Source organism: Saccostrea echinata, unplaced genomic scaffold, assembly GCF_033153115.1.
Source record: "Saccostrea echinata isolate AGI-Se365-2 ecotype Australia unplaced genomic scaffold, CSIRO_AGI_Sech_v1 ptg000046l, whole genome shotgun sequence".
In the NCBI taxonomy this organism is placed as follows: Eukaryota; Metazoa; Mollusca; class Bivalvia; order Ostreida; family Ostreidae; genus Saccostrea; species Saccostrea echinata.
In genome coordinates, this window is record NW_026889795.1 from 2,972,593 (window position 1) to 2,985,869 (window position 13,277).

The 13,277-nt window shown below is 34.8% G+C and overlaps 1 pseudogene; it reads right to left on the minus strand.

The window, feature by feature from the left end:
* Window positions 1-1,138: 1,138 nt before the first annotated feature.
* Window positions 1,139-13,277, minus strand: part of LOC133201919 (uncharacterized) — a 52,840-nt pseudogene continuing 40,701 nt past the window's right edge.

Here is a 13,277-nt window from a genome sequence, read left to right on the forward strand (position 1 = left end):
TATTGGTATAAAGGAATGATTTTTGTCTTATTGAGGTTTAAAAAATGAATTTTACATCTTTTATGAATAATTTCCAAAATCTCCGTATCTTAAATATTGAGCTGTAATTATTTTTATTGGTATTTATACTCGAAACTCAATTCATCCGGAAACTTTACTACTCCAAAGTAAGTTTTGTAAAAAAAATAACTCCCAAAATGTAATTGGTAGTCATACATGTAATAGAATGAAAACGTCTACCTTGCAAATTTGCTGTATATACTAACAAATTCGTTTTCCAAATATAACGAATTACAGATATAGTGAAGCACATCCCCAATTACCCAGGACTTCGCTTTAACCGACTTTTACTGCATAAAGCAGGAGGTGTACAATGGCATATTGTAAGAAAGAATCTTTGACAGTATCATTGAATTTTATTCAGTTGTAAAGGAGGAGTTGTGAATAAGAAATCGGTACACCCAAAAATATAGAAAGAATGGCAGTGTCTATGATTTGTCATGGAACCTAAGTATGTGTCCGATCAAAAAGTAAATCAGGAGGTGCACAGTGACATTGTGTAATAAAAATTCTGTGTTTCATTAAATTTTATTCAGTGGTATACGAGGAGTTGCAGATAAGAGATGGGTAACCCAAAACTAGGACTGTGTATTGAACAAAAATTTCGATACGATACAATATTTAATAAAGCGATATGTGGTGTATTGGATTCTTCAACAAGTCCATCAAAAAAGCTTATAAATCATTTAATGCATAAATTGTATAAAAACGGAATGTTTTATAACCCATTTACAGCACTTTTATAACCCATTTCGAAGTTCTTATCTCACTGTCATTGCAATTTACACTTCAAATTCAAACTTTTAACGGCTGTAAAACCAACAGGTTAAAGTATAGTTGTCTGTATTTTGTAATCATTATTCAAGATGTGCTTTCTCCTTAATGTTTATATCATTTTTTATCAGTTTTAATTCAAAACAGTTTAATATAATCTATGGTAATTGAAATTCCCAACCTCTTCACAGAATTATAAGAAAAACTCCCTGTCCGATACGTAATGGAAGTTATTTTTTTCGATTCGATACATTCTTGAATATCGTTGCGTATCGATATATCGATATATTGACAAATCCCTACCCAAAACATAACGGACGGACAAACAAATGGATGGACATTTCCATCACAGTGACTATACACCCCCGCTTTTAAGGGGTAGGGTATAATTTGTTAAAAATAATGTACCCCTCTCTTTTATTCTCTCTTTTTTTCCTGCTTTTCTCCTTTTCCCTACACTTTCTTCTTCGATCTGTTTCCTTCTGTCTTTCTGTTGATATATGCCGGAATGGAGCTTTATATTTGATGCATGTACTTCTCTAACCTCAAGATCCTCAGGGCTCACAATTCTAAACTGCTCCTTCATTTGATCTCCTAAGTAGGAATACACAACATAATCTCTCATGAATATTTGAACTGTACAAGACAGTGTTCTGAGCATATTTTCCTACGTTTGATGCAGACAACAAATACTTTATTTATACCTCTTATATCTAAGTTAAGAGAGCCGTCAGGGTAGCTCGCTCCGTGATAGGAAGGTCCTGTATTCGAATCACGGCCGCGACAGACCTAACTCGATAAAAAAAAATAATAAACAGGTAGCAACTGTTTCCTCGCCAAGCGCTCAGCACTTCAAAGTAAAAGTTGAGGGTCCTTCGGATGAGACTTTAAGAACCGAGGCCCCGTGTCACGGTTGGCGTTAATTGGCATGATAAAGAGCCCTCATTGCTCAATGGCCCTGAATGCCGAGTAAATGTCTCAATTTGAAGCCTTTCACCGATACATGGTGACGTCTCTACATGAGTGAAAAATTCTTGAACGGGACGTAAAACAAAATACAATCAATCAATCAATCAATCTTAATTAAGAGCAACTAGAAAACTGACACCATCAGGGAAGGCCCCACTCGTAAGGGCTGTCATAAGAATGTGACAATGACTTGATAAGTTATATTTGGAAATAAGGAAACCTACATATAAAAACACAGACAAAGAGTATGAAATTTGAAAATGGAAATTTAAAATTAAATTCTCTTATTAGCAGTGTTTGAAATAACCGTACGCCCGACAGCCCGAGACTCATAAATTTTGCAGCGGGCGAACAAATTTGCATGTATCATAGCCCGGCTGGACGTGTTAAAATTTTTGATAAGTAAAATTCATATACGTTATAAATCTCTCTCAAATCAGTTGATAGTATGGGTAGCAAAGTGTAGCAAGCCAAGAGGAAGAAATCATCAGTCTATATATTGGAATCGAAGTTGTTGCAACCTGGTCCATGGTTCAAGTCACATACCGGTATAATGGCTAGAACAAAATAGAACGATTATTTTCTATGGTTAGTAGATATTTGGCAGGGTTGACATACGTTATAAATCTCTCTCAAATCAGTTGATAGTATGGGTAGCAAAGTGTAACAAGCATAGAGGAAGAAATCATCAGTCTATATATTGGGATCGAAGTTGTTGCAACCTGGTCCAAGTCACATACCGGTATAATGGCTAGAACAAAATAGAACGATTATTTTCTATGGTTAGTAGATATTTGGCAGGGTTGACATACGTTATAAATCTCTCTCAAATCAGTTGATAGTATGGGTAGCAAAGTGTAACAAGCCAAGAGGAAGAAATCATCAGTCTATATATTGGGATCGAAGTTGTTGCAACCTGGTCCAAGTCACATACCGGTATAATGGCTAGAACAAAATAGAACAATTATTTTCTATGGCTAGTAAATATTTGGCAGGGCTGACAACTTTTACTACCAGTCAGCCCTGCATGTCTGGCTAATTTTACGGTGAGTTTCAAACACTGCTTATTAACAAGAGACCCATGGGTGGGCCACACCTCTTGCCTGAGTACTTTGGCTAGGAAAAAGCAGGAAACAGTTCAGTATTGAAAAGTTTAAATATATCATTAATTCCCGTTGGGGGATTTTAAAAGAATTTTTTTCTTAAAAGTGTCATTCTTCCGTTGTAGTAATGACCTATGCTCGAGGGTCATGATTTAAGCATATTTGAATCTACATTACCAGAGGACGCTTCTAAATTAGTATGACTAACCATGGTTTTGCTGTTCTTATTCAGAAGATTATTCAAGATATATCCTATATATTTTTATGCGTAACTTTCATCCCCCTTTGTAACATGCCCCATGGGGTCATTATTTGAACAAACTTGAATCTACATTACCTGAAGAACTGAGGATGTTCCCACATAAATATGACCAATAAAGTTTTTAAAAGATTTTAAAAGATATTTTTCCTGTCCGTTTAATTTTCTATTGTGGCCCCAATTAAGCCCCAGGAATCATAATTTGAAGAAAAAAAAATTAATCTACATTACCTGACGATGCTTTTATATATGACCAATCATAGATATGCTGTTCTTCAGAAAGAAATTTTCAAAGTTATTACCTACAAGGGTTATGATTTGAACAATCTTAATCCACATATATGATGATGCTTCTATATTAATATAACTAATCATTACTTTGCTCTTCTTCAGAAGATTTTTTAAGAATTTTCCTATTTAATCATATGGAAGACTTCCATAGGATTTTTCCTATTTCTTCCTAGTATTTAAAACTTTGATCACCCTTTGTGGTTCCACCCTGCCCCAAGGTGTCATGATTTGAAGAAACTTAAGTCTTCATTACTAGAGAATGCTTCGATTTGAATAAGACCAATAATAGCTATGCTGTTCTTGAGATGATTTTTTAAAGAATTTTCATATGTTTTCCAAAGTAAAAGTTTGTTTGGCAGCCCATTGTGACCCCACGCTATCCCTCTGGGGTCATGATTTGAACGAACTGGAATCTACCCTTCCTTGGAATGCTTCCAAAAAAGTTTTTTTTTCTTTTCTGGCCAAGTGTATCTGGAGAAAAATGTTTTAAAAGATGTCAAAAATTTCTTAATAATTTATAATTATTTCCCCTTGGTAGAAGGTGTGGCCCTTCATTTGAACAAAATTGAATTTCCTTTACCAAATGGTACTTGTGGTAAGTGTGGTTGAAATTGGTTCAATAATTCTTAAGAGGAAGTCTACAATGTGAAAAATGTATAGAGAGACAGACAGAATTTGGTAAGAAAAGCTCACTAGAGACCTCTGACTCCAGTGAACTAGTAAGTACTGAATTTGAAAAAAAGTTACTGAAGAACTGTTTGAGTTATAGCCTCACTGCAAAAGTGTTGACAGACAAACGGACAGTCAGACAATAGAATTAATTTTTTTTCTTAAGAATCCCATTTTTTCCTCAAAAGCTGTCGGCCGTTGGTCATTTTTGGAAATGTGACTGAGGATTTATGATCAACTCCATCTTTATCAAATTTGAAAATGTTATATAAAAATAGAACAAGAAGTCTGTGAGCTAATGTCCCCCGCTCTGATGTGAATACACAAATTCATTTTTGGACGGACACAGGGATAAACAAGAAGATGACATCAGATTCATACAAAAATGAATCCCACCATATGACATGCCTAAACAATGAGTGAGCTAAACTTTCAAGTATCTGCAAAAAGTAGTTGCTGAGAAATCCGCAATCAAAATTTGTATGTATGGTACGGGCAAACGCACGGATAAACAGGAAGTTGACATTGGATTCTCCCAAAAATGAATCCCACCATATGGCATGCCTAAACAAAGAGTGTGCTAAAATTTAAAGCATCTACGATGAATAGTTGCTGAGAAAACTGCGACCAAAATTTGTTATGTATGGTACGGACAGACGCACGGATAACCAGGAAGTTGACGTCGGGTTCTCCCAAAAATGAATCCCACCATATGGCATGCCTAAACAAAGAGTGTGCTTAAATTTAAAGCATCTACGATGAATAGTTGCTGAGAAAACTGCGACCAAAATTTGTTACGGACAGACAGACGGACACATACACAGGCAGACAGACAGACAGACAAGGGTAGAACAGTATACCCCCCTCTCCTTCGGAGTGGGGGTATAAACATGTGTATGGGACATGAATGTCCACAGGTATCATAAAAAGAAATTTATACCTTGCTTCTTTAAGATCAGGGTAAATGAGGAATATTGAAGTTAAAATCACAGGGGAAGTAAAAGTCAGAATATTATGACAAAGTAAAATAGCTCTCATGAATTTGTATGAGTGTACGAAGATTGATGAAAATAACTTGAATTGTTTTTATTCTCTTTTTTTTTCTTTAATTAAAACCGAGTTTAAAACAAAGCTAATAGTAAGGTCAAACGTGAAAAGGAAGGTCAAAGTAAAAACAAATTGGATACAGTTGACAGGTTCTCACCAATATCTCCTGGTAATTGTGCTAAGATTTAAATATAATGAATACATTCTTTGAAATAAGAGCAGTAAGCTCAAGGTTATGGAGAAGGTCAAGGACAAATACTTTTGATGCAATTGAATATTTCATCAATAGCAACAGCATAGGAATTTTTATAAAATTTATCTTGAATTGTTTGTTTGAAACTGAGTTAAATGCAAATTTAAAAATAAAGTGAGGTCAGGGTCAAATGGAAAGTCAAGGTCAAAAAATGTTAATCCAGTTGAATAGCTCATTAGGATTAATAAAAATATCTTGAACAGTTTCCTTAAGACTGAGACTATTAATGTAAGGGATGGACAGACAGAATTTTTCATTCATATTTCGAAGCCACCACTTGCCGACTGAAGGCTGGAAATTAAGACCTGTACTCGGCACTAACGGCTGAACAGTGAGGATCTTTTTCATGCCAGCACTTACTGCAACACTGGGCCTCGGTTTATACGGTCTCATCTGAAGGACCGGTCTGCAAGTCCCGCAATGGGATTCGAACCTGCGATGTAAGGATCAACTCCTTACTCCGCTACTGTAGAGCAAATGTTTTAACCACTTCGCAATGCAGGCGACCCAGACGGAAGGAATATCCAAAAGAAAGAAGGGCGGAAGATGAACCCGACAAATACTATATGCTCTTGCCATATTCACGACGGGGCATAAAACTACTTGAGTTACCATTTCACGAAAAATATTCATGCAGACAAACATACAGACAGGCAAAACAACATGACCAAAAAATTTACAGTATGTGTCCTTTTCTTTTGTCGTGCTTATCGCAAAGTAAATCTCCCGAAATCTGACAACGTTAGTCATGACAAATGTGATGATGGACAGACAAATGGACAGATAACACTTTAATAGGTGTATTCAAAATATCGCGTTCGATTTGCCTTGATGGCCACAACACGCTTTTCTGGAGTTTTGAACTTGAGTAACACGTCGTTAGTGATCGATTAGAATTTTTTGGATTTATATGACAGTATTAAATGTATTGAAACAGAAAAGCGTAGGTTTTCAGAACAAAATTTTGATTGAGAGATGCCTTGCATGACTGAAAATGATCGTTTGCATATTTGTGGTATGCTGAAAACCGTGATGTCTCAAAAGAATATTGCAAGGCAGTTTGGAGTTCATATTAACATTGTAAATGCTTTATGGAGACGATATCTTCTAACTGGCACTGTTTGGGACCGCCCACGATCAAGATACCAGCATTTGACATCATGTCAGCAAGATATGCGGACATCACTTTGAGTAATCGTTTCCAATCGGCTTCTTTGACCGCTAGAAGTATCCCTGGGCATCGAAGGATAAGTACCGTTTGGAACAGATTGCAAGCTTTCCAGTTATACCTCCTGTCCTTATCTAGCGTTACCATTTTGCAAGGCTTATTTGTTTCAATAACAGAGATTGGGCGGAAGTCCTGTTCACAGTTGAGTCGAGATTTCAACTTGACAGCAGTAACAGTCGTGTTCAGGCTCACCACCACCGTAAGGTCATTCTACAGCAGGAAAACACAAGACCGCAGGCATTGTTAGTGACTATCTACTGCAGCAAAACAAGAATGTGCTACCCTGACAGGAGATGTCACCGGATTTATCATCTATAGAACGTGTCTGGTATGAAATGGAACGACATCTACGCCAAGAGACAAACCCTCCTGCTATGTTGGATGCTTTGAGTCGTTCTTTATTGTGCATATGGCGGAACCTTCCCCATGCATTTCTGAATAAACTGATTCGTTCAGTGCATGGAGAATGTTCCGCAAAAGGTGTGAAGAATGCATCCGTGAAAACTGCAGTCATATACGCTATTAAACTTGTGAAAGTTTTAGTACCCTGTCTCCCTTATTGTCAGTCGCTGTTTGTATCATTTGACATAATCCGTTATTTGATGTTTAAATTGAAAAACAATGCATTATATAAGATAATGAAATACATAAAGCAACATAATATTTTGAATATAAATCTAAAAAAAAATTACTAAACGTTACAGTTTCTTTTTTCCGCTAGTATATAATATTATAAACTTTGAAATAGCCATGTTGAAAACTGTTTGAATTATTAAACATACAGACAGACAAAACGATTTGTCCCTAACAGTTACATGTATAGGGGTCTTACTCTTATCGTACAATATTATTGTACAAACTTTGAAAAGTTACAGCCGAACTGTTCAAGAAACAAAGAATTTATGGACAGACAATGTGATTCTTATTATATGCCTCAATAATTTCATATGGGTCCTAAAGATTGAAGTTATTGAATTGGTGTCTTACTGATACTTCAAACAATTTCTGTAAAATATTTTAAAATGTTAAAGACAAATATTAGTGTTGATGCATGGAAACCTAACATGAAGTCAATCATGAACTAGAAATTTTGATTCATTCTTAAATTAGAGGATGATATAATAATAGAAAATCTACACATACTGCCTATTTGTATCTTTTCACTTTCTATTGCAATTGGTGTCGTTGCTGGGTGTTCCTGCTGATGTATGTGTGATTTATAGCCAGGGGAGCCTGTTAGCTGTTTCTTCCCGTGTATCCATGGATCTTGTTGCTTATGGAAGAACGATTCAAAGAGGGGGGAATCTGTAATCTGTTTTTCCCGATATTTCTGCTGAAGTGGGATAGATATAATGCTGTGTAAATCCTTAGCAAAATCACTTGCAGGCTTCTCCTTCACATCAACTCCTGAGCAAATAAATTATTTAGCATTTTGGTAAAGAACATTAATTGACTCTTAAAATTGCAATTCAAGGTCATGTTCAAGACAAAAAAATCTGTAAGCCTAAGTATGTAATGAAGTGTCCATTAATAATATTAACATGATAAATATCAAAGCCTTATTTTTATTCATTTACAGAATATAACTAAAAATATTTTACAAGCAAAAGCCCCATGGGCAAGATCGTTCACCTGACACTTTCGCTAAGAAAAAGCAGAAAGTTTGATCTTCTATTGTGACCCCCAACCTATCTCAAGGGGTCATGTTTTGGACAAATTTGAATCTTCACTACCTGACGATGTTTCTATCTTAATATGACTGATCATGATTCTTGCTGTTTTTGAAAAGATTTTTAGAGATTTTTGCTATGTATTCCTATGGAAAACTTTAATCGCCTATTGCGGCCTCCCCATACCCCTTGGGTCATGATCTGAACAAATTAGAATGTACATTACCCGGAGATGCTTCCAAATAAATATGATTAATCATGGTTTTTTCTGTTCTTGAGAAGATTTTAAACTATTTTCTTATGTAATCCTATGTAGAATTTTGATAACCCATTGTGGCCCCTCCCTAATCCAGAGGTCATGAGTTGAACAAACTGGAATCTACACTACCTAAAGATGCTTCCATGTAAGTTTCATCTTTTCAAGCTCTGTTGTTCTTGGGAAGACCTTTGAAAAATGCCTCTAAATTTTCACTAACTTTTCATTATCTTCTCTTAGAAAAAGGTGTGGCCTTTCATTTGAACAAATCTGAATCTCCCTTACCAAAGGATACTTTGTGGCAAGTTTGTTGAATATGGCAAAGTGGTTCTTGAGAAGAAGATAAAAATGTGAAAAGTCTACAAACGAACACACAGATAGACGGACGGCGGAAAAAAATATGATTAGAAAAGCACAGTTGAGCCTTCTGCTCAGGTAAAAAGGGAGCTCTAAGATGATGTTCTAGGTCATCAGTTTAACAACCTTGTTCATGTTGACAAAATTAAACCTGTGTAATCAGTCAGGTTATATATTGGAAATAATAATTGATAGATAAGACTGGAAATGACACAGTGTTGCATAGTTTTGTAGAAATATCCATATACTTGACAATAACTTCCAATAGTTTTCTCAGAGTGTTGAACTTAATAAAAGATCATAAGATTGGTGTGAGTACTGCTATATTTTTTTAAAATTAAGGTGGTATGGTTATCTTCAATTAGAAAGTGCATAAAAAGTTAACAAAGTGAATTCTAAAAAGTGGAAAATATAAGATGCATTCAACAATTTTAATAAATGATCCTAATGGAAGATTTATCCTTTATTTTCCATGGGTTGAAATTTTTCAGACTTTAAACAAAATGCACTTTCGTGCAGTGATTGTTCTGAAAACAATCCATGAACAATCGCTTTCCAGGATTGACTGATTGATTGATTGATTGTATGTTGTTATCGTCCCTCTCGAGAATTTTTCACTCATATGGAGACGCTACCACTTGCCGGTGGAGGGCTACAAATTTTGACCTATACTCGGCACTAAGGGCCATTGAGCAGTGAGGGATCTTTTTCGTGCCAGCACCTACTGCGACACGGGACCTCGGTTTATACGGTCTCATCCGAAGGACCCGTCTCCACGTCCCGCGGTGAGATTCGAACCCCCGACGCAAGGATCAACTCCATACTCCGCGACTCTAGAGCAGACACTCTAACCACTGCGCCACGCGAGCGACTCGCTTTCCAAAATGTTTTTCATTCGGCGCAATTGCAATCAACGTTTTGGGCCTATATTTGACCAAACAGTTATTTCTTGAATGAAGAAGGAAGACCAGTTCTGGTTGACATTATAATTGATATTAGGTACAAAATGTGAAGTAATCATACTTATCCATGCCTCACCGCACACTAAGTGGTGTAATGTCACTAAACAATGGAAATACATATATTTGCTTAAAAGTGTTCAAATTAAAGCAGCAATGTTTATACTATCTTATTAAGGGTATTTTTCAAAGTCCATAGTACAAATATTTATAACAAAAGACTTGCAAAGAACTATATACGGTATGGGCGTATTCCTGCCCCCATAATAGTCAAATTTTGAAAATCGCTTGAAATGAGAAAAAGTGTATATATTGTATAAAATAATCCAAATTAAGACAATATATTATGAAATTGGAAAAATTAGTTGGCTTTTCTTGTCTCTGTGACGTCACAAACTATTTGGATTTCCGTTATTTTTAAAAAAGAGGCCAAAATGCACAGAGTTTGTTCAATTTTGACTATAGTATTTATAGAGCGCAAGCTTGCTCAGGTACCATATTCACATATTTCATTGATATTATCATTCTACACATTATATCAAAAGATCTAGTCTGAGCAGACTTGCGCTCGATAATTTCCAATCAAAATACCGACGTAAAATACACTATTTTCTCTCAAAATCATTGCAATTTGGAATTTACGTCATTTTATTGACGTCATATCTAACTAATGATGTCATAGTTGATAAAAATATTTAATGCTTTGAAGTCTACAAATATCCACCTGGTTTAGAACATAATTAAAGATATTATCAAAGTTTTATTTTGGGGGCAGATACTGGCCACTACAGAATATAGTCCTTTTTGTCTATTTTAACGAGGCCCAATCTTGTTGGATATTACGAAAACGGACTGATAAGAATTTTTAATTTTTGGATATATATTTGTATGTATTATGCCAAGAAAAATTAAAATGAAATATTGTTACCTTGCCTTTATTGTAGTGAAATGGGGGCAATTTCAAACTATGGACCATTTTCGTGGTTTTATATACACAATTATATATTAAAATATCTAAAAAAAAAAAAACAAACAAACAAACAAAGGAAATGACAAATTATAAAGAAATAATTGCTGAAATGTTTTGCTTTTCACATATATTATGCAATATCCAAATCTCATTTTAAAATGAAAGGAAAATTGGGGGTAGCCTTTATTGCAATGAAAAGGGGGCATATCGAAACACAAAAATAGGACTTATTTTATCTAACTACATATTTTATAAGTCGCAGATGGTTTACACAACATCAACAAATTATCATTATACTTTATTAGTTTCTCAAAATTAAATACTTCCTACATTATGAAAGAATTTTCTTTCCTTCCTTAATTTTGTTTAACACACAAAATTGTTTAACGTGATTTTTTTTAAATCAAGCAAATGCATGCATATTTAAGTCATCAATAAAAAAGAATGTAGTGCAGCAATATACAAGTTTTCCTTTTTATAAATGCATTAACTTTTAATTTCTAATGAACAAATAACAAAGCAACAACGAATAAGACCAGTAGCATGGCAAAATTACGAATATCAAAATATAAAAACTGGATTCTTATTTACTTGTGAAGAATTTGTGAGCTGTATTTCAACGTACTATTTAACACGGAAAATTGACTTTGTTTGTTAATGTGAGCATGAGTAATCTTAATTAGTACCTAGTCTTCGTATTTTTCACAAAAACATTAAAAATAATTATTAGTTGACTTTCCCGCAGTCATTTGAAAATCGCGTCCTAAATTTGCCTGACCCACGTGTTTGTAGTAAAATATAAACATGTAGTAGACCATCATGCTTTTCGGCTCATTCATTGGATTGGACGACTGTTCGCTGTAAGCACCGCTGTGCGCAATGACAACAATATCCATATAAGGTAGATTCCCAAACCTGTTAAATGTCAAGTTGTGAAAACTTGCATTAAAATAGCTTCAGTGCGTTCTTTTAAACGGTATCTCTACAAATTTCGACTCGATAATAAGCACTCAACCAAATCAAAACAATACTTCAAAAAGTACGTCATAACATGGAGGTATCCCATACTACTTTCAATATTTATTCAAAGGAAGCAAAAAAAACTTCATTTGAAATATTGTCAAATAAGGAGGAGATTTAGACTGTATGATTTCCTCTGTCTTATCTCTTCCTTATTTTGCGATATTTCACATAAAGTTTTTTGTTTTCTTTTGAATAAAATGGAATAAGTACCCCTATTAAGTAAAGGATGATGTGCCAAAACTACTGTGACCATTTGCTCTTTTATGAATAAAGATGAAAAGAATGGGTGGGTCTTAGTACAATAGAGGGGTATTTATGTCAAGATAGAAGAGGTTTTATATCAAATGACAATGTTTACCAGTCAAAAATCAAAGTACAGATGTATTCATGGAAGTTGAACACAAGCAATCAATTAATTATCAAATTACAGATAGTTTTAAGCAGATAATCATTTTTAAAAATATAATCAACAATTAAAGCTATAGATTTATTATCTACATATATAAACGAAGCTGAAATTGCGATGTTTTCAGTTGACAAGTAGCGTCGACAACATGTGAGAAGAATGTATACCACGTGAAACATGCTAAAAAGTTACGCGTGTTCATCTGGACAGGTGAGTAAGGTTACGAAGGATCAGGCGAGTTCACGCCAGGTAAATAACAATTGTTTACAATGAGAAAGGCCATTTGGATTTTCGAAAGTGTTTAATCATATGAATTGAGCTTTAACATAAAGGTACATTTTAATAACAGTGACCAACCGAGAGAGAAAAATGTACCTACTTCCGCTCATATATTTAAAGGTCTTTGTAAAGAGGGGCGGGGATAGAAATGAATGGGAGTTAGATGTAAACAGCGTAACCCTACCTGAAGTTAGGTTATACATATGATCTTCGTATTTTCCCAGAAAGTGGTATTCCATAAAGGTACATATGTCAAAGATTAAGTCCATTGTATAGGCAAAAATAAGTGTAAAATCGGATAATTATTTTTTTCTCAATCTACCGAGGGGCAGTATGGCACAGCATCCTATGAACAACTCTCAAACAACTAATTTTTGTCAAGTCTAAACTGAACACATATATTAAACCTAGTAATCCTCCAGGACACCTGATCCCACCTCTGATGTTTCAAAGAGTACCTTCTGCTCTGATATCATTTTGTAATGTTGGATTTTTGAGCTTGATTTCCATTTGTTAGCTGCACATTTGATAACACGAAAAAAAAATATTATCAGTTTGCATAAGTACATACATCCTAAACATGGCTAACTGAAATATTTGCCATGGTTAATGGCTAACTGAAATCGTATTTGCCATAGTCTACCAACAAAACACCCATATGTTAATCAATGAAGCTAGTTGGCTGAGGTTAAGTTAATTTTTTG